The sequence below is a fragment of the Lissotriton helveticus genome, chromosome 3_1, assembly GCF_964261635.1.
Source record: "Lissotriton helveticus chromosome 3_1, aLisHel1.1, whole genome shotgun sequence".
Lineage (NCBI taxonomy): Eukaryota > Metazoa > Chordata > Amphibia > Caudata > Salamandridae > Lissotriton > Lissotriton helveticus.
The window spans coordinates 1,104,126,013-1,104,149,189 of NC_136061.1; the positions used below are offsets into that span (position 1 = coordinate 1,104,126,013).

At 41.1% G+C, this 23,177-nt stretch overlaps 1 protein-coding gene across 2 annotated transcripts in view; it reads right to left on the reverse strand.

The window, feature by feature from the left end:
- Positions 1-23,177, reverse strand: part of TANC1 (tetratricopeptide repeat, ankyrin repeat and coiled-coil containing 1) — a 770,747-nt gene that overhangs the window by 630,520 nt on the left and 117,050 nt on the right. The gene's annotated exons all lie outside the window — the stretch shown is intronic.

Here is a 23,177-nt window from a genome sequence, read left to right on the forward strand (position 1 = left end):
CTGACAACCCGCCTCCACCACGCCGGGATCCAAGGAAAGGCCATGGAATGGCTCACCTCCTTCCTCTCCGACAGAACCCAAAGAGTCCGTCTCCCGCCCTTCCTCGCAGAAGCCACCAAGATCATCTGCGGTGTACCTTAAGGCTCCTCGCTCAGCCCCACCCTCTTCAATGTCTACATGAGCCCCCTCGCAGCCATCGCATGAAAGCACAACCTCAACATCATCTCCTACGACGACAACACCCAACTGATCCTCTCCCTCACCAACGACCCGCCTCCGCCAAAGCCAACTTCCAGGACAGCATGAAAGACAACGCGGACTGGATGAAGCTCAGCCGCCTGAAGCTGAACTCTGACAAGACGGAAGTCCTCATCCTCAGCCCATCCATCTATGCCTGGGATGACTCCTGGTGGCCCCCTGCCCTGGGCCCCCCACCCAAGCCCATGGACCACGCACGCAACCTGGGCTTCATCCTCAACTCCTCCCTCACGATGACCAGACAAGTCAACGCTGTGACTTCCTCCTGCTTCAACACCCTCCGCATGCTCCGTAAAATCTTCCGCTGGATCCCCACTAGAACCAGGAAAACGGTCACCCAGGCCCTGGTCACCAGCCGTCTGGACTACGGTAACGCCCTCTACGCTGGGACCACTGCCAAACTACAGAAAAGACTCCAGCGCATCCAGAACGCATCAGCACGACTCATCGTGGATATGTAAATGTAAATGTAGTTGAGCTTATATAGCGCACAGCTACCCGCAGTGGGTTTCCCGGCGCTTGCTTAGGGAACCCTTTCCTGGTATTCCCCTGTGAGATAGCAGGGTATCCACAAGGTGAAAGTCAGGCATCCCGCCGCGAGGGGCCGATATCCCCCGACCCAGCCACATCTCCGCCCACCTGAGAAACCTGCACTGGCTCCCAGTCAGCAAGAGGATCACGTTCAGACTCCTTACCCACGCACACAAGGCTCTCCACGACTTAGGCCCCGAATACCTCAAAAACCGCCTCTCGTTCTACACGCCAACCCGCCAGCTCCGCTCCGCCAGCCTCGCCCTCGCCACCGTCCCACGGACCCGCAAAGCCACCACCGGAGGAAGAGCCTTCTCCTGCCTGGCGGCAAAGACCTGGAACACCCTCCCCACCCACCTGTGACTCACCCAGGACCATCTCTCCTTCAGGAAGCACCTCAAGACCTGGCTTTTCGAGCAGTAGCGCCCCCCTCCCCCCCAGCACCTTGAGACCCTAGCGGGTGAGTAGCGCGCTCTATAAATATTATTGATTGATTGATTGATTTAGTGTGCGACGATCAAGTGTTAACTGCAGTAGAGCATTAAGCCCCACACCACCCTTCAAGCATAAGCCTTGACTGCTCCTCTTCACTCCCCTCGTGACAGTCAAATATGAAAAGGATGTTCTTGGATGCTCGCACTAGTATCAGGTTCCCGAGATTACAAGGGCAACTGGCAATATATTTTACAAGGTTTGCCCAGTGCCTTTGGTGTTCCCTAGAGCCAGAAGAAAAGGCGGACACCAGAATCCATAAAACTATGCTAAAGATAAGGAAAAACAACACAATTGCTTATAAAGACTTGCCTACTGTGGTGCCAGGTACACTTACAAGGGGAGATTAAATGTGACGAGGAGGTAAAATACTCCGAACTCGAAGAAGGTGGACATTCACATACCTAATTAAGTTAGTGATGAAAGCAAGAAAGTGAAAAGGGCTGCACATATTTAAAGGGATTAAACAGGATAAGGAGGTAAGAACTTTTTGGACGAGTGGAGTATTGATCTGGGTGTAATCATATAACACAGGAAGAGTCACCCGGACATTTGAAAATACACTTTGTCTGGGCAGACGCAGAGGACCAACTTCAGTCATAAACCACGGGTCAAGCTGAAAAGCAGTTAGCATCTGCTCTTATGGAAATTCTTTTCATTTGCTATTTTTTACCAGAATCGTTCGGCAAGCAACTTAGTTTATTACTATTTGACTTTGGCTACTTCTAAGTTCAGGTAATACATTATCCACATATTCCTACAGTCAGACCAGTAAATTGCCAGAGAGAACACAATATGAAGCAAAACTAGAGTTAAAATCCAATTAGCTTTAATTATCTATTACGAGATGTAAGAACTAAAATAAAACAAGCTTTGGCAAACAGATATGGCCTTGGCCGCCAGTCTTTTGGCTTAGTCAATTATTACTTTCTTTTGTCATGATTTTTGGGTGGACTTTTGGGCCCTCGCTAATTAAGTGGGCCGACCGCTGCCCTATTATGTAGCAGTGATCATAGAAACAACAAGAGGCTCTCAAAAACCTCTCAAGGCCCTGGGTATAATTAGTAACAAAAAAAACTCCTAAAGGTATCCTTCAAAGGAGCAATGATAAACTTAGCACAGCATAGAATTATTCATATAATCATAATTATACCAAAAAGATGAGACAGGTTGGCGCAATATATTTAATAGGTTTTTAGGTTTTTTTTTTTTTTTAGAAGAAGCAGCATTGAAAAAGTGTCCCTAGTGTATTGTGCAAAAACATGCTCAGAAAAGTGCAGTGGCACAAAAACGTTTTCACAGAAAAAAAGAGAAGGAACGGGGAAAAGAAATAAAAGTATAAACAATGTTCGTAAAATACATCATAATTCATCAAGATTCCATTATTTTATATGTAATAATCCAAGTCCACGTGACAAATGATAGAGCATAGATTTTATCAAACAATTTTATAGATAAAAGAAATGATTATGACAATTTATTTGTAAACCACAGAAAATGTGTGCAAAGGTCCACGTTGAGGAATATTGACATACATATGAATTTTAGTTACTGCATCATAAAAGCATACAGAAGAAAATATAGATGAGGCATTGAATTCATTTAATTAATATAGACGTGACTAATAATCATGAAACACTATTTTCATTCATTTATATGCGTTATATTAATGTAGGAGAAAAATCTCACTATGGATTCTATTGCTAATTGATTTGATTTTCATGTAATGAATATGAAATTGATAAGACTAAATGAAATTATTACGATTTAGTTTGGTTTCCATGTGAAAATTAACTAGAATGCCATTTCATATAATAACATGTGCACTGAAAACGACAAAAGAAAAGTAGGTGCTACACAGCGATTTAAATGTGTTGTCATGAAACTTCTTTAGCATGTATTTCACATATGAATTAGCCGGCTAACACAAACGACAAAGATTTAGATACATTTTCTTATATGATTGATGTTGACAAAACAAAAAAGTTTATGGGTACATTATACTGGCATGTATTAATTATGATCAAAATGAAATGTTAACTAAAGTATTTCGATCATATTTTGAATTCAAATGCTAACCTCCTGTTGATGTATAATTGACAATTAACATGAGCTGCTAAAATATTAGCCTAAATTTATTGATCGCCTCATTTCCCTTTCCAGTGAAGTCAGGGACGTAACATTTCCAAAGCGTATGAAAACATTTTACCATATTGCAAGTTGTTTTGAAATGATAACTGTTTCCTTTCACATCTCCCGGACTGAATAGTGCACTTGCAACAATTTTTGCTACACTCTGGAACAGCTGCTTGGGAAAGAGCCATTTTGAACCTTTATGTTCTCTTCTTTAATGCCCTATTATTGGATGTGTCTTATGCTTACATGACCTAAGGAACTGTGTAATTGATTCACCTAGTTTTTACGGATTTGTGTCTGCTTTTTGCCACATCAGCCTATTGCAGATTAACCAACGAACTGAACAGACTGACAATTTGAGGTCATGTCAAGGGGTGTCTCCCCGGAAACTGTTCCAGTATAATTGGTCATTTTTGGAAGAACAAAAGCTTCTTTGGGCTATTGCATTACTGGTTTCTGAGACTTCGGGAACTTGGACTTGTCACTGATGTTGGTGTCCTAATTACAGATTGAAGCTTTTCAGATGAAGGGTGCAGGTCGCGTCGCTGTGACTTTTTCTGTTAGAGCCGCAAACTAAGACAGATCACTGTCTTGACAAACTGGACTAGTTACTTGGAACCTTGCTGAACTCTCCGGAGAGTCTTTACTCGGGCTCTCTCCGACTACCTATCCCTATCGATACAAATGCTGTGTGTGATCAGAATCTGATTCAGCTGAGGAAGATTTGCCCATCCACTCATCTTATTCTCCCTTAATCTCAGAGGCATGGTACATTTAATTAAATCATATACTAATTGATTATTGGAGCTCTATGCCATTTTATTGAATGCAAATTTTCTTTGCCTTTTAGACTGAATTACTAAACTTTAACATTTAATCTGACTCTGCTGTTCTGTCTTGTCATCCCTTGAGAGCGAATATTTAATTGGGTTGTTGGAAAAACTAATCTATGAGATGTTAAATTGGGTTTAGTTCCAGTTTTCCTATTCCTGGTCCTCACCGGGTAACTATCCATCCCCAGAATATCCATACCCTTTAAGCACAGTGCAAGATCCATTGGAGGACCAACTAAATATATGAGTAGAGGAAGATGAAGTAAGGAAACATTTCAGTAAGGACCCAGTAAACACTTCAGCACAAATCATTCAACAACCCCGACTTCCAGCAAGGGGTGGGGACTTATGAAAACATTTGACGTGTGAGAGTGCCCCTTGATTTCTAGTTGTGATACTGTTAATATTGGTTGAAATTCCCTGGATGAATGGAATAATCTAATTTTTGTTTAATGTCAAACTGTGATATATCTTACTGTGTAATTAGCATATCGATTACATACATGTATTTACATTTTCAATGTTTGTTGTGTACTTTAAACTGTAGTCATTCTTACAGATTGTAAGTGATCAACGCAAGATTCATTATTACTTAAAAACTGGTTGCTTTATTCCGGTTTTCTATGTGTTTTTCTACAATGACCAACTTGATTGTAAGGATTTGCTATTTTTGACATCAGGTGCCACCCGATTGATTATAATTTTCCTCTTTTTTCAGTAATATATTAACCCTGTTTTATTATATTGATAGAAGTCCTTTATTGCACTATTTATGCCAATTGAGCGTTTCTTTTTGTAGTACGTACGGCAGTTGTTTGACAACGTAAGCGATCTAATTAGCTTTCGACTCGCAACATGGAGTCCTTTGTGCAACACCTGCCGCGCACCGGTACTAATGCTTGATATGTTGTGCACAACATTAGCACGTCCTAACTTGCTTTTTGACTCCGCAAGATGGAGTCCTCCGTACTACAGCTGCTGCGATTTAGTTAAATTTAGTGCCTGACGTACGTAGCGTGCCTCTGCATGCATGTCCCAGACATGTACGCTTTCTTTTAACCCAGAACGCAGGCTCCTTACCTGCTGATACGAATGCTCAGTCTTCCAGGTGCAGTGGCCCTTTTGAATCTGGAATCACTCAATACAGGCAGGTAATCCCTGCCACCGCAATGGGTGACCTTTATCTCGACCATCAGGTCATTTTTCTGTCTTCATGGGCTAGTATGAAACTTTTGTTTTTACTTAAGCTTTATATTATTTACTATTGGTCTGCCAGTGTGCCCCTACGGATTATACACTGCGCTCCCTTTTCAAATCAGTTCATTTTCTTTTTAGTTTTAGCGAATACTTTTCTCACAGGGAACTCCTTACTTTTTTCTAGTCTGTACCATTTTTGACAAATTGCCTTGTTTTTGTTCTTTCTTATAGATTTTCAAGTAATGACTTTGCAGGTACTTACTTTTTTTAACTTTTAGTTGTGTCTCAAAACATTCTTCATTTGAGATGCATCTCACACAAGATTCTTACTATTCATTCTTTGCAACTACCTTTCCTCTTTTCGATGTTTACCTTACTATCTTGTACTTATGATGACCTGTTGAATCATGTAAGGTCGGAAAGCCGTCGACATTATACCAGGTGGAAAAGAATTGGAATATTACATATAAAACAATGGAATATTGATGAATTAGAATGGATTTTATGAACATTGTTTATAAGAATATTTATTTTCCCCGTTCCTTCTCTTTTTTTCAGTGTAAAAAATGTTTGCGCCGGCTACACTTTTTTTAGCAAGTTTTTGCACATTATGTGTGGGACACTTTTTCAATGGTGCGTCTTATCAAAAAAACGACTAAATATTTAAATATATTGCACTTACAACTTTGGGTCCTACATCTCTACTCGGTTTCTTTAGGATTATATTAATACTTCTATGCTGTACTAAGTAGATCATTGCTGCCTTGAATGATACCGTTAGAACATTGTTATGAAGCAGTGGGCAGAAGAAAAAGAATAACATACCAATGAACAAAGAGTGTTGGATGAAAAACTCCACAAGTAGGTATTATAAATTTGTAAAATTAAGAGGTCTTGGTTGACGCCCGACATAAAAATATGATTTTGTTTTCCATTTGCAAAAAAACACTGGAAAGCCAATGCATGCAAATCCTACTTTATCAATTCGCAATACAGCCCATGTAAACCCAATTTGTATTTCAAATCATCATACATCTCCCAATTTCAGCTCCATGTGTATTATAGACTATAACGTGACTGCTTATGTGCAAGATATGTCAAAGTATGTTAATAGGAAAAGTTCATATTGTCTCAACCCGTCCAGATGTGTCAAAGTATGTTAATAGGAAAAGTTCATATTGTCTCAACCTGTTCAACATAAAATATAGGATTTCGTGGTTCAAGAAGACCGAAAAAAGAGGAGCAGAGACATGCATGAACCATGATCCATCACAGAATGCCAGGCAGTGATTCTCCCACATATTACAGAAAACAGAAGTAAAACACACAACCAGAGGGTAATTTACCTCAACCTCGTAAGGAGAAACTAAAGACTACTTCAAAAATGTGTTCCTTGATCAGTACCAGAGTCAGGATGACATGAATATAAATGAGGCCTCCCTGAACAAGTGTTGATATCCTGTACACAACATGCAAAAAAATAAGCACTGGCTAAGCCAATATGTCTTCTCCTTTGGGACCTAATGACTCTGCCATTTGCTTCTAATGGTGCTGCATCCTATTGGGACGCTGTGCCGCATAGTCCAAATGGAAAATTTAGAATTTAAAAAAAAAATGGTTTAATGGTGGTTGCATCATTCCACTGACACACGTGTCAGAATGCATGCAAGCACCAGTGAAAGGTTGCAAGTGCTACTTACTTTAATTTTATATTTACCTATTCAAGATGGCAGGCACCACTTGGATTAATTAAAAAAATAACTATGATTTTTCTGCATGAATGCGCCATAAAAATAATAATACAGTAGCTTCTGGGGGTACGTGGTAGGTAAAGGAAGAGCAGGTGAGGGAAGTAACAGAAAGGAAAAAAACAGCACGGGCGGAATAGCACACAGGCAAGAGAGAGCAACATGCACCACGGGGGAAAGTAGAGAGACAAGAGAACAACATTGAGAATAGGGAGTGTAGAGAAGCACACAAGGGAGACATCTAGAAAACACATGTACTCATTGAATGCTGAAGCAAAAAAATGAGAGAGACCACTGTAAGAGGAGAAAAACATTTGAAGGAAAAAACTGTGTGGAGTGGGAGGGGGCATTAGCAGCACGAGGGAGACAACTGAAAAATACATGCACATTTTCCCCCAAATAGTGTGCAGTGGAAGGATAAAAGTAAAGAGGCTATGCAGTAGGAAAGAGACAAACACAAGATGGACAAGGCATGCCATCGACTAGGAAGCAAGCAAATAAGAGTAGCAATAAGGTCTACCAATGGTCAGCAATGGGGAACCTTAAGTCCATTGTAACATATTGGTGTGCTGACAATGGGTCTTTTTCAACCAAACATCTTGCGGTCTGGTAGGCTCAACCTAACTTGGTTTACTTTTGCCAGTACACAGGGGATCTTGGTATGGTAATCTAACCACTGAGACAACAGGTAAACGTGTTGCAATATGTATGATGTATGTGCGGGATGAACAGGAGAACTGATGATATTGTAACATGAAAGTGTTACTGTAGGTCCTGGATACAGATGAACAATCACAGTTTACAGTACCAACACTCCTTCAAAGAAGCGTCCAACCTTGCACTGTCTGCGGGATAATCTTCAAAGCAATAAAGGGGCACTTGCATTACCTTTATACGGCTTGGACTGGCACTCGGATAAAACGAGGTGTCAACTGAAAGACAGAAAGTGCCTCCCAAGATGACACTTGAAGAATCTCTCACCCACTAGAGCCCAACACCTTTTAGATGCCTCCTGCATGAAGACCTCCGTGAATTCCATCTGTTTAATTAAATCCAGAGATTTGGTATTCTGAGGACTCACTAGTAATGGGAGGCAATATCCATTAGAAGATCTATTAAGTGTATGGAAATATGTTTTTAATATAGTTTTATTGCCATTTTTTCAAAAGACATAGAAAAGCATACATATATTTACCCAGTACAGGATCTTTGGTTTAAAGCACATCCAAATCAAATTATGTAGTGTACACAAGGTCCAGGGATGTTCAAAGTTCAAGCATGTATTGTGATTATTACTTAAATGTATATATTTCTATACAGTATTATAAATGAGCATGTTCAAAATTCACAAATGAAACATTAAAACAGCAATTTTCAAATAACAATTTACGTACTTGAAAAATACATTTTAGTAATGAAAACTGAACAGTAGCATATCCCCGACGGCATAAACTAGGGGCGACTTGTATCTAAGCAGACATATGGATCAGACATTCAATCTTTACCATTAGTCTTGAGAGGAAAAAGGAGCCATTCAAGAGTGCCATACATGTAGGGGGTGTATTACTTCTTTAGAGACTAGGGACATGCAAAGACACTATCCATGAAATCTGGGATTTAGCATCAGTGGAAGTAGTAGTTTAGGGCTAAACTACAGTGGCCTGTAGCAGTGGATTCAACCGAATATTTCGGAAGGCCTTCTACTATGTTTTCTGACCTGTAGGTGAGCGGATATATGCACACTGGCATTCTAGGGAACACATGTTTCTCCCTGGTTAGGAGCCTTTAAAATGTGTGAAAGTATAGAAAGAGTGGGTGGGCAGCACTACACTGTCCCCCACTGGGGAGGACTGTTCCTGAACCGCCAAAGAAGGTGTCACAAAGTCGGTCGCCCGAGATGTAGAAAGGTAAGCACCGGAGGACTCAACTAGCATGAAAGGAATCAAATTTTTGGGGTTTGTCCTGCTCAACAGCCTAAGCTAGAGAGAACATTTTTTTCAAAGTCAGACTAGCTGCTGAAAAGGAGAGCATCCCAAAATATGGGAGCAAGCAGAAGTGCTAATTGCTACTTTACTAAGCATGAAGACTGGAGATGAACAAATAATCCTGACTAAGTAGATTAAATCTCAGCTAAGAATCTCGATTTTATTTTTTGCCCTGTCAGTCAGCCCTGGTTGAGTTACAATCAATTACAGACAATGCATACATTAGCCATAGTAAGTGTCTTCTTGTGGACGCATGCAGTAGTGGACTTGTAATAGAGCTCCTGTAAAATCTGTTAGATGCATTCTAGAGTCTGCCGTACCAAACGCTTTTGAATTTGACCGGTAAATCGGACAACAGTTACAAACAGTTGCATGCATTTTGGCACAATCACTGGACAGGTGAAAGTAGGGGAAGGGTTACCTAGTACTTCCGTTCTCTCATTTCGTTATTTATTCCAAAATCCACTGATATGGTTCAAAAAGTACAAAACGCTTGCAGCTACTAGAAGCCAATAGACTCCAAATCTGTGGCCACTTCCTAAGAAACTCAAATAACAGCAGCTGAAGGAATATCAACAGCGCTAGCCCAGTATGTATGTTGTCTGAGAAAAGAGGAAATATAAGGGAGTGTCAGTCTTGACATGACAGGCAGAGAGATAGGACAGTGAAGGCTCTCACTCATTTCACTCTTTAAAATGGGTTGGTCCAGGTTCCCTGGTCGGATGAGAATCCTCGTGCACTACTACATGGGACAGCTTAGCTCCAAGCACGTTTTGGGGTAGGAAACCAGATAAAATGTTGCTGCTTTCGGCTATTCTTACCTCAGCGTGCAAGGGGTAATCTAGTACAATCTGAAGGTCAGGATCTTTGAAATAATAAAAGAAATGTTTTCTAGTATCAATAATTCTGATATCGCAAAGTCATGTACAGAAACAAACTGTGGAAGAATTAACATTAGGAGGTGATGGCAGTCCTAGAGTGCTATGGACTACCAACACCTTTTCTTGTATACAGTCACTTTTAACAAGTCTAAGCTGTTATACAGGTTCATATAAAATGAACACGTGTAACTTCTTTTATACAGGTTCATTGGGAATTACCATGTGTACATTTTGGTATAGGATAATTTAGAATTAACAATTGTATTCTCCGTGATACAGCTCATTTAGAATGAGATAAGACGCATTAAGGTACAAGTAACACTACTAACGCAATGTTTCAGATGAAGGGAGGCCCTTTCGGAAGTGCCTTCCCACCTTAGTACCGCCAGCAGTTACATTTCAATGCAAAGTGGGATTAGTGCTTTCTTAGAGATGGGTTAGATACTTAAAGCTCGAGCCGGAAGCCTGGCTCAGCACAAAGTCCTGTTGGAACCTTGAGCCCGTAACGAGCCACGCTTGCATGTGGCTTTTGTCCACATCCCTGTTCCCTCTTCCCAGGATGAGGCTTTATGGCCAGAGCTGCCGATTTTGGAACTGGGGAACAAGCTTCAAGTCGGGGTGTCAACTCCACATCCTGTGATCCTGGGCAAATCACTTTATCTCCCCATGGGTATAAACAATGAGTGTGACCTTGTGTAATGAAATTGGTGCTCATGTAAAGAACTCCAGTAACTTTGGGTCGTGTTCGTGCTATATAAAAACTGCAGAAAAATGGACGGAAGAGGTAAAAACAAAGCCTTAACATAAGAAAAGACATACCAATTTACTGGCTGACTTGTACGAAGTGAAACCAGAAAACCTTGATAAATCGCGGCTTAGCACTGGGTGATCTTAGGCAAATATTTTATTTCACTAAAACTCTTTTAGCTTCATTATCTTGTATGAGGACACTTTCAAGTATATGCGTTCAGAATACCAGTTGTATAAAAAGTTATTATGTTTGATGTATTGACTACGATGTAGCTCTATAATAATCTGGGCCAGGAACAGGGTTTACATGACAATTTCCTGACTCTTAGTACACTAATGGTTCTTGTTTAAAAACGATCACTGACATATTATTGTCAAAGCTTTCACACGTTAAGGGTATACTCTTTTTTGAATTTTGAAGAGAATGTAACATATTTTACATTATGTTTGTAGTATGATTTACATAGCAAACTTGTTCAGGGCTACGCACGTGCAAGGGCTCTACGATCCAAGCCAGACCCTTGGCACAGCTCAGGCTCAGCTAGACCGGTTAATTTGTTGGCAAGCCCACCTCTACTTTCATACTAATTTAATTAACCTTTTGTAGAGGCCACAAGAAAAAGCTTCTTGAAAGTCCATTATTTTCTTTCTACTGTTGATGCCAGAGCAAGTAGATTCTGAGGTAGAATTGTTTAGAAGGTGCGGGCAACAGATTTTGTTGCAAGACCCTTTTCCCAAGCTCTATGAAGAGAGGTTTCCTGACTGGGTAGCTTTTCACATTGGACTAGGTTTAACTTCATACGGCTAACATCTTGTGCTCTCTTCCTAGTAAGTAATCATTTCACAGAAGTACTTACATCTATCTCAAAGTCGAAAATATATTCAGTTTTTTCCAGGAAACCCAAATAGTTGTAGAAATGCCTTGGTGTCACGTTGTTATTGGCGCACTTTACAACGCCATAGGCAGGCACTCTCCAGGAATCCACAGTGACCTTCCAAGAACCACAATTATCACTGAGCTAAGAACGCTAAATTGAGCAAATTCTAACGCATTTTTATTTCCTTTTCTGAACGTAGAGAATATAGTCTGGCACCAGTACTTTTTACTGCTCTATTGTGTTCTAATGAAACATATAACTCACCTCCCACCAAATAATAGCGCAGTCATTTGTTAGAGGGTCCAACAAATGGAAAGGGAGGGTTAAAAAAAAAAGTATCTATATATTTGCATGAACTGATTTGCAGTTTTTTCATAGTTTTTTTATCCTTTTGTAAGGGTTTTAATTGAATCGTAATCTGATTTCAGTTGTATATTATTAACCATTTCACTCCCCAACTTCCTTGACAACCAAAAAATGCACTGTAGAGACAGAAATGAATAAGACCTAAAAAAAACCATAGCTGAATATTTAAAAATACCACTGACCAGTTTAAAAGGGCATGCTTTAAAAGCATTGATTTAGAAGAGGGATGGCAGAAATGTACACACAGTCGTCTAGCACCAATAACATGGTGTAGCACCAGGTAACAGTCTACAGTCCTTCAGACCGAAATGCTTGATGTCATAAATACGTTTTAGTCTGGTTCAAAAAGACCTATTATGGTAATAGCAAGACAATGACAAAGTCTGAACTGTTAACCGTGAATCCCATTGCAAAATCCTTACACCGGACCGCATAACAGCAGTAAAGCTGCATTAATCGTAAAAAGGAACATTTCCTCTACTAAAATAAGGAGAAAGAAGTTAAAATAAAATAAATAACATATGCTTAAAAATCCACCGAATTAAAAAAAATATATTCCTGAATCATTAGTCGCTCTGAACGAGTTCGAGGCCCGCCCTGAAGCCCACGATGGCACGTGGGCTACAGTACACAAATATCAAAGAACCGCAGTCTGTAGTAAAGTACTTGCACAGACATGCACGTTCATTCATCTCGCGCACACGCAGTAATTTCGGAAACCAACAAAAATACACCGAAAGATGTCAATTACTGCTTTTAGCGAGCCGGCCAGAGCTGCGTCATCATTTTCCATTCAGATCAAACGCGAATTATTGCTCCGCGGCGGCATAAGACAAATATTCTCGAAAAAAGCCTCCAGCTGCTTTTGTCATCGTTGTGTGGCTTCTGCGCCTTTGGAGTAAAAACCATAAGGAACTGCGAGACTCCACCCCCCCGTGTGAGGTGAATATAGTTTGGTTGCACGCAATGACGTAAAGTTTGATCTACAGACGCTCGCTGTATATCACCGAACCCCACGAGTTTACCTGAAAAAGGGCATTTCCTCTTCCCTGGTTGAGTAACCCGCCATTATTAAAGTGGCACACAACGTTGTATCAAGTGTTAAGAATTTGGGGTGACAGGGAGGTATTGCTGACTTCTTTCCACCAGGGGCCTGGATCCTGTGCAGCCTGTGTGAGGCGCCAGTGGACTGGATTCATTTTGACTCGACGCAGATGCGTGTGAAGAAAAGCATGGGCATGCAGGGAACCTGGGGAGCGTGGAGGGGCTGTGACAGCTGCAGAAACGTGTGTCTGTTCCTTACGGATTCCTCCTCCCAGTTTATGGTGGCCGGTCGCAGACAGAAGCGTGTGATCTGTGACCTTCTTCTGGGGTGATCTGGGTATCCCGGGCTAATTAGGGGACCACCCAGAATTGCAGCAGGTGTGGCAGGTTTACCCACACACCGCACGGGCTGCTTGCATCTGGTACCCTAGCCCAAGTGTTCACAGGGCAGGCCTTCACCCACCCCGTTTAGGGCCACATCAAAGCGAATTAGGGTTGTGACGGTTGCATACAGTGAATCCAGGAAGGCTGGCTCAGCCAGCAGAAGTGTTAGGGTAGGGTATTTTCATTTCTGTGGCTGACCCAAGACTGTAGTTCACTACAGACCTTTTTCCAAACGTCGGTGAAACAAGACTTCATTAGAGCTTTCAGCATGATTTATCAGGCAGCCACCAGTGTCCGAGCTCTTTGCGGAGTTAGCCACCGTCTTGGGGCTGAGGTATTTTTTTTTCTTCAATTCACAGATGGTGGCTATGCCAACATCTTAAGCTGCACAAACATATTTGGTAAGGTGATGTGAACAGCAAACACAATTCTAAATTGGCGCTTTCCTGGTATATACACCCTGCCACCTGGGGTGTGATAGCCAAAACCAAGGAACCCCTGGTTGGCATGCAAATATCAAAAGAAAATATCGAAGCACACACGGAAGTCCAAAAGCATGATACGCATTCAAATGAAAGAATCTTATTTTGTAATGTTGAAGTTGTATTACATATGATTTATTCTTTCCACAGTTATTCACATTCTTTGATCAAGACATAATATCCAATACAAGTATTAATTCTGACATTTTTTTTCTTCAGGGGCTTACTTTAAAGTTTGTGTTTATATATTGAGCGGTGAATACTCTGGGGTTAGTGCCCACAGGTAGTATCAGAAACGTCTATGGTTGGAGCTGTACTACTCTGACAGACAACATATTTTGGTCCAGGAATCTCCAACAGGTCAAGCGCGAGCCACCATTAGCTCCCAGACTGTTGCCTTGTAGTTCCCCTGCCTGTCAGGCTAGTTTGAACTACGCAGCTATGTTGCCTAGAAAGGGGACTGTGAATGCCTGTTGCTGGAGTATAAGCTTTAAATAGACAATACATTAATGTCTCACATCAGAGCACTTATCGAAACCTTTACTACAAAAAAAATCATATCCAATAGAAGTTTATTTCTTTAAAGTCAATGGCAGTAATATCCTTGGAAAATAGTTGCATTACACTTAAATCTTTCTATTTTCTCTCTCTTTCTTTTGCTCTCTTTGTATGTCTGTCATTTTCAATGTTTGTTTTTCTCCTTTCTCTTTTTTCTTCTTATACTCTTTATATTCCCTTCTTATTTTCTTTCTTTTTCGCTCTCCATTACTCCTTCTTTCACCTTCCTTCATTTTCTTTCTCTATCTTTTTTCTATCTTTCACTGTCTTTCCTTTTCTGTTTTTAGTACTCACATTCCATTTCTTTCTTTCACCTGCTCTTCTATTTCCTCTTCTTTACTGTTTCGTTCTTTCCGTCATCTTTTTCTCTGTTTGTCTCCATTTCATCTTTGTACCGGCTTTCCTTTCTTTCTCTTTGGTCATTTTTTCTCCCCCCTTTTCTGCTTTTTTCTTATTTCGTTTTTTCTCTCCCTTGCATTTGTTTCAAATTTCCCCTCATTTCGTTTACCTTTCTTAAATTTCTTCATTCCATTTGTCTTACCTTTCCAACTTTCTCCTTCTATCCTTGCCTTTGATCCTCTTAATTTTGGACTCCCTCACTCTCCATCTTTTATTCATCTCCTTCAACCCTCTCCTATCAGCTTCCCTCCGTTCCTTCCTTTTGCTCATGTTTATCTTCAGACTTTCCTTCTCTACTTGGTTCCTTTACTTTCCTTTCTTTCTATATTCATCTTCTCTCTTCTTTTCCTCTTTTTTCTTAATTACATTTTCTTTCTTTTGTTATCTAAAGCTACTTAACTTCCTAAAACAATCTCTTCATTGATTACTTTATGTGTCATCTTTGTCTGAGAGGCATACTTACCAGTATTGGGGTGGCTACAGTGATATGTTTACTGCTAGAGCGTTATGAATTTTGCATATACCTACCCTTAATCTTGATCCTTAAGGTATGGCCAGTTTTTAGACATCAGCCAATGGCTTTTAAGGTGCTTGGACACATAATCAAAGTCTTTCGGGCTTAGCTATCATGAGAGTAGTGTCATACGATGTATTTTGTTATAAGGCAGTAGGTCAAGATGTTTTCAATAGATCGGAAGTAGCTGTTGCTACTCTAACGGTTGGATACCCTAGTCTTGGTCGGTGTAACCCTTTGCAGTGGTTATACAGCTGCAGTTGAGGCTCACATCTTTATAAGGTGAATGCCTTGGAAATGTTCACATCTAGTCCAATAGTTCAGATTTCAGGGCTGACTGACCTACCTGTAATTGCATACTAAGATGAAAGTCTCACGCACTCGATTTTATACAAAAAAGGTGAATCCTTTATAGAATGGCTGGTGGTGCGAATGGGTTAATCCTCCTGGGAGTGAGGGTGTCAAAATATGGAAACGGCGCTGTTCTCTAAAATAGAGAAGCGTCCCCACTTTGCACTCGAATAATAACGTTTCTTGAATGTTGATGAAGATTTAAAAGAATTACTTTCAATGGGGTTTCAATTTCGTATAAGATTTATCTTCTTATTGATTCCAAATCATTAAAGCATGATTTTATGATTCACTTGGATTCTGTCCCATTACCCTATGCTTTTCGGGCCTTTGGCCTTCATCAGGGCCGTTTTTTGACAATCATTGCGCGTTTAGTTTTTTGATCGAACAATGACCGCGTTATAATTACGGTTACGTTTCTTTACAGATTCTGTTTTGCAGCATGTTTACATCTTTTTTTTCCCTTTTTAGGTTTTGCCTCGCCAAAAAGATGCGCTCTGCGCATCTTTTTCGCGCAGGCGAAAACCTGATGAGAACTGTAGTGTGCTTTGGGTCGGCCCTCGTCATTCATTGGCTGGCTCCGTAAATGGAGCCTAGCCATTGGATGAGGGGCCTGTCCGTCAATGCCGGACCAGACACGGGGGCGTTCCTGACATTCTTTGGCTTTTGCCGACGTCACGCGACGCCGGGAACGCCCCCGAGTCTGGTCCGGCATTGCCGGCACTTCTGCGTCTCTCCTCCCCCGTTTCCCGCCCCGTGACTGGCCGGCCGGCCAATCCTAGCGCGGCCGGCCGGAAGTGCCCGCCCCCCGCAGCCCGGGGGAAGAAGGAAGACGGCAAGAAGTATGGCGGCGCCCGCGGGGCTCCCGTGGCCTGGAGGGAACCCCGGGAGATGCGGAGGACGTTGCCGGTCTCCCATGCCAAAGAGGGAGACCGGAGAAGTGCCAGAGAGATTGTCGACGTTGCCGGTCTCCCATGCCGAAGAGGGAGACCGGAGAAGTGCCGCCGTCGCAAGGTGCAGGTGAGTCGATTTGTATTGCATGGATCCTTTCAAGTTGCACCATAATATGATGTTTAAGCAATGGTTTAAAATCCTGTTCCGAAAACTAATCATTGGCTATTTATTTAGATTTTTGTAGTAATACCCCTGATGAAGGACAAAGGCCCGAAATGAATTGGGTAATGGGACAGAATCCAAGTGAATCCTAAAATCATACTTTAATGATTTGGAATCAATAAGAAGATAAATCTTATACGAAATTGATTTTCATAAAACTTCAAGATTGACAAACCCCATTGAAAGTAATTCTTTTAAATCTTCATCAACATTCAAGAAACTTTATTATTCGAGTGCGAAGTGGGGGACGCTTCTCTATTTTAGAGAACAGCGCTGTTTCCTACCTGTAATTGCTGCATTTACATCATAAGTTCGACCACCTCTGGCTATCGAGGAACGGATGCCACCACCACCTCCCACCATGGCCTGTAAGTGCTGATGCTGGTCTCCTTCAATGGAGAATACCTTTAGCCTGGGCATGTCCCTTTTAACAGTGCCAACTCTGCATGTCTCTGGCAAAAGCCTAATAGTTAAGATTCTTACTTATGTTTGGACCTACTTCTCTTGATATTTTTAACTTATACCATATTGTGGGAAAGTTTAAACAGGGAAGGCCTTGGAAAATCCCCAATAAGGTCTTCCCTCTCCTTGGTCCAAGTTAATCTGAAAGTTAGCTTACGCCGTGCAGTATCTTTAATGGCAATCATCAGGCAATGGTGTGGGACACCTTTAGTCCAGTGGAAGTATTGATACCTGTTTAAGTATTATAACCTCTGCCTGCTGTGTCAGTATGCCATGAGAGATAGGGCCTCTTGCTCATGCAGCAAAGAAAAGACGTGGGCAGAGAAGCTCTGTCACTACCGACTGCAAGATTTAAGCTAATATGGGTGCTTAAAGAAGTTCTAATCACGCTATTTTACAGAATCTCATAATTCCCAGGTGAACACGGAAAGGAGCAAACCACCAATCAGAGTTCACTGTAATTTAAGCATCCCAAAAGAATAATTAGGCAGTTTACTCGTCTCTAGAAACAGTTGAACAGTGACTGCCAACCATTTCTTCCTTATTGAACAAAAACCCGACTAAGGGGAAAAGGCTGTGCAGAGAAAGGTATAAAGGAAATAAGAGGCAATGATGGATTAAAGCCACAGTGGCACACTTTCATCATTATACTGTTTGAACACTTCCCCATCACGCTTTCAAGCTGGGCCTGAAGGCAAACCTCATCCCTGAAGGGCATAAACTCTAAAAACAAGGAAGTTGGAACACTTTCACAAAACGTGTCTGTAAATTTGCTGGGTGCAACTAAATATGCCTTTGGTTCCTTTATAGCTGGGCCTAGCCTGTTAAATGTACTGTCCGGCGACTACCATTACTATGCATCAATCCATAAAGCACATGATTTCTAGAAATATGTATCTGATCTATAGTCACCCAAATACCTAGAAGTCTAAATGTATAATCACTTTAATATCTAGAATGGCACGTCATGAGTCGAAATACAGCTATGAAACAAAGTAATTTAAATTTGACTATGCAAATGTAGCGGAATGAAACACAGAAACTATACTGCCTTTACTCCTGGAAGTAATCATCTTCGGGAACAACATTAATTACTGAGGCAAGCGACTTTATTATTGGGCATGCTTCTTCAAGTGCACACCGATGAATGGTACCCCATTGTACAGACTTCCCGGTGCGCTAGTGGTCCCTTTAAGAAGTCTGTGCTACCTCGGTTGTCTCCGCGAAGACAAATAGATAAAGTAAAAAGAAGCATTTGCCTCTTAAGCACCAGGTACCCCACCTAGGAAATGGACCACCCTTCTCACGTTGTAGGCTGGCAAGGGACACACTAAAATATTCCCCATTATGCTGCGCCTCTTGCTGCCTCCTGTTTGAAATGAATCTCTGTGGACAATCAAATTACGCACTGCAGATTTTTACAGATTTTCCCACATTTTATAAACTACCCGCAGGTTTAGGATGTTTTTGAAAATTATTCACGCGCTTTCTGGGTCTCGCTACATTTCTCTGTACATCAAATACAGGAAACGAAGACCAGAACAATGTACATCAGCAGTACAGGTATCGCCCACTGTGGTTCTGATTGATTTATTGCAATTTTGATCAGCTGAGCTGGCGGCTGGCCAGTGCAGTAGACGCTTGCAGTCACTCAGACGCTGCAGGGTGGAAGCCACCCGGCCCGATTCATTCACTCACCCAGCGGAGGACCTCGTCTGTCCACTGCCATTAAAAGTGAGCTCCAAGCCGCAGACATGCACAGGGAAACTGAGGAGAAGGGTAAGAGGAGCAGAAAACTGGGCCTCATGAATAAGGCAGACTGTAGGCAAATTTGTGTGATAGGAACACTCCGATATTAGGGTACAAAAAGGGGCCTGCGGAGATGTGTGAGGGGCGTCAGAGGCTATATAGATCCAACGACTTGCTTTCTAAACATTAATGAATGATCAAAACAAACAAATAGAGAGAGGGATCTTTTATAAATGCCGTCTCAATGTCTTCAGCAAAATGAACAAATGATGGACGAAATGCTGAACAATGCAAACATTCACCCACAGTCACAAAGATCTGGGTTTAATCCATCGTTCTTTTGCGCACCACCGACTAAGTTTGGACCCATCCAAATGCCAATCAGTCTTGAACCTGTTCCTCATGGGAGTACAATGGGGTAGCTTAGAGTGACATACAATGGAGTGGCATACAGTATCATAATGGAGTAGAGTGTTGTGGAGTGGAGTAGTGTAGACAGAAGTAGAGTGTCAGAGTGGAGTTAAAGGTCGTAGAGTTGCGTGGTCTATAGCAGAGTGGAGTAGAGTAGAGTGTTGTAGAGTGGAGGGGCATAGAGTGGAGTAAATGTGAGTTACTAAACACAAAGCCAATGGTAAACAATGGGCGGACTGCATTCTGAGAGAAGCTTTCAGCATGTCCCCAAGAAGTCCTTCACACCCAGGCAGCAGCTACGCTGTCTGGTAGGATTCGACCTAAAAGGGAGTTAGAAAACATGTGAAATTATCACAAATTCATAATTTCTTTGGAGACATTTTCTTTTGAGCTTTTTATGTCACTTATCAGCCTGGCCTGTTCCCCAGGTCTGTCATTTTTGTCGAAGTAATCTTTAATCCACTGGATGACTCCATTAAAGCATGTGTGGTTTAAATGGCAGCAGATAAAAACCATTAGGGATTCCACTGTTGAAAAGAGGGGGCTATCCTCCACAGGCGAAGATCAAACTGAAAGCACTACAAGTGCCAAATGAGTGCAGTAAAACAGCAACTCAACCTAGAGTGCAAACCTACAGAACTACCCATGAACAATATCACAAGAAGCAAACCATTTTGTGCGTACTAAATGTAAACATGACCCAAGGCTTTGCCGACAACACACATGTGGTGGTGCTTTCTGCTCTGAGGGGTGGCAAGGGTCAGAGCACTAATTCATAGGGGGTGCTCCAGGCGCACATTCTCGATGTTGAGAGCCTTGCGGAATTCCTCAGGCTCTGCTCTCATCCCAATGCGGGACATGGTTGCCCTTTATGGCTAGCAAACATGCAACAGCAAGGATTTTGGAGAACACACTACGTACTTCTGCAAGAGGCGCAGTTTGCAGACAGCCTGGGTATATGATGTTACATGGCCTGACTGACTCACTCCCACTTAATGGTTCCCCTATAGGGAGACACGTGCATCTAAGTCTATTTAGTACAACGCAAGGGGGAATAGCGCCTGTTAGCTGTAATAATAACTAATACTTGCTGCGGGGTTCCAGTTTTTTATATGATTCCAGAGACAAGAAATTCTGTAGCAGTCACGAGGCGAGCAATGGATGGTGTGGGGGTGGCTGCAAGCGGCAACCAACAAGAGCAAGCAACAATGACGAGGAAGTGCGACAAGGGCAACAAAAAATACCTCAATGCGGTCACAAGCATCAGGAGGACTCCAATAAAAAAAAAAGTTAATGAGTACTTAGTCCATGCTCCCTCCCATTGAAGCACAACCACAAAGACGAAGTGACGCCAGCATGTGCTGACAAATGAGGAGCAAAGACCTGAGAGCGAAGTAGAGGCAAACCAATTGTAAGTAATAGGCAGATTAAAAGCCTGTTTTTAGAATTTATTTCTTTTAAAGGAACAAAACCTCATCGCCAAGCAACAGCTCGTGCGCGCGCTGCCAGCAGTTGAGTCCCAAAAACTCATGTACATTTTTATTGTCATTACTTGAGTTCGCTCGGTTTTACACCAGCAGAATTCACTTTTTGACGTATGAAATCTGACGATATTTATGAGGATTACATATTGTCATATATTTTAGGAAGATTAACTTTTTCTATGAATCACCCACTAATATTAGGGCAGTTCTCTCATGGAAAAGTGTTAGCTGAAATTATCATTTTATTTACACTGCATATTTTGAGGAGGTGTAGATTATTATTAGCAAACAAAACTGCTGTTAAGTGCAACTAATTCAAAACTGGATTGCAACAGGGGGCAACAATAAATAACCAATTGAAAGAAAAACACCAAACCTCATTAAGACAGTAATATCCAGTCACACACTATGGAGAGTAGCGTAGGCAGGGCCCCTTTTTATTAATAAAAAAGTACGTATCAACATACTGCACATAACCAATGAACTAGTTGTCAGCAACAACGTCTACACAAGGATCCTCCCATGCTGACTCTGCTTCCTTCTTCTTCTATTTTACATCTCTTCCATTCCCTAAAGTCCCTTGAAGTGCCCCTAAGATGGGACAAAGCACTATAAGGATTGTAAACATGACATACATGAAGCAATGTAGTTTATATAAATGCAGTGGCGAGTTTTTATTTCCTACAAAATGTTTGACAGATTGGCAACTATATACCACTAATCTTTGTCAAATACAAACCAGGACCAGCACACCAAATACTGCATGCAGTATACTTAAGTCAGGCTTTCAAATAAATCGTTTCTCTATTGATGGCAAACAAATTTAAAGATAAGCAATCATCATTAGATTAATAGGTTTCATATTTACTTTCTTGCCTATACAAAAGTCAAACTGTGGACATGTACTTCATCCCTTTGGAAAGGACTTCTCAATGTGTACAATATATGAGATTCATATTTTGGAGCAAACAGATCCATAATAATCTGTGAAATGTAAAGTAAATAAATACAAATATATAGTCGGAATATCATTTACCAGTTTAAGGCACCAATCAAGGGGTGAAGTCGCTGTTCAGTTAAGGAGCATCTAAACTGCTTAGAATACCACTCGGTAGAAAGGTAATATGAGAGTGAGGCCTGTCACACAGCCTATGTGATGTCAATGAGATTAGTATTACTGAAGTATTAAAACGGGTATCCCAAAGTAAGACGAAACAGTCAGAAAGTGACCTAACCGTTTAAAGCGTATGCAGCGAGACATCAACAAAGATATCTCAGTCAAGCTGTTTTTTGTTCACGCTTATGAAAGTCCTGTTTGTGTACTGAGACACCAGGTAATAAAGGACCACAATTACATTAGAACAAACATTTGGATAAAAATATGCACAAAGACAGGCAAGATTTTTTTATCGCTTCATAAACAATTATATATAATTCAGCAATGCATTTCTGAATTTGTTTCCACTAACCAGTTATTTTCAAGTTTTCCAATAATATGCCAGGAATTCCAGCACGTCAGCATATGTATATATTTTAATAATCGTATTGAGAAGAAAGAAAAAAGAAAAAAAATATTGTAAACACTGAAATGTATCTCAAGGTTTATAAGGTCCTTCAGTTCTTGTATTAGATATTCAAAAATGCTTGCTCCTCACTAGAACCAAATTTGTGTTGGGAAGTAAAGTCTCTTAATGGAAAAAAAAAAGAATAATTTGTCCAACATTTAGGTCCCATCACAGTACGAGTCCTAATTTTACAATAGGTAGTAGGAGAGTATCATTGAAATTTGTGACACAGCAGTTGATCACAAACTAAAAAAATAATAATTAAACAACGAAACCTGCTTTCGCTAGCGTGTAATCACTTTATGGAATCAAATGGTACTGGCAATGGAGATTTTAGTTTTAAATCTAAATTACATCAACTTGCAATGAATATAAAAACTTTTTTTAAAAGCAGTGTGCTCCGTACATTATGGAATTTTGCTAAAGTAAACAATGTCCGTGCCACGCCCCTCCAGTCAAACTGTCAAGTTCACATTTGCACAAAAGACAACACATCAAAGTAAGACTTTCCAGGGCGTGTCCTCTCTAACAAGAAAGTCCTGGCGTCTCCCCCTTACCATATGAAATTTAAAAAAGAGGAAGAACTAGCACTTACAAAAACCT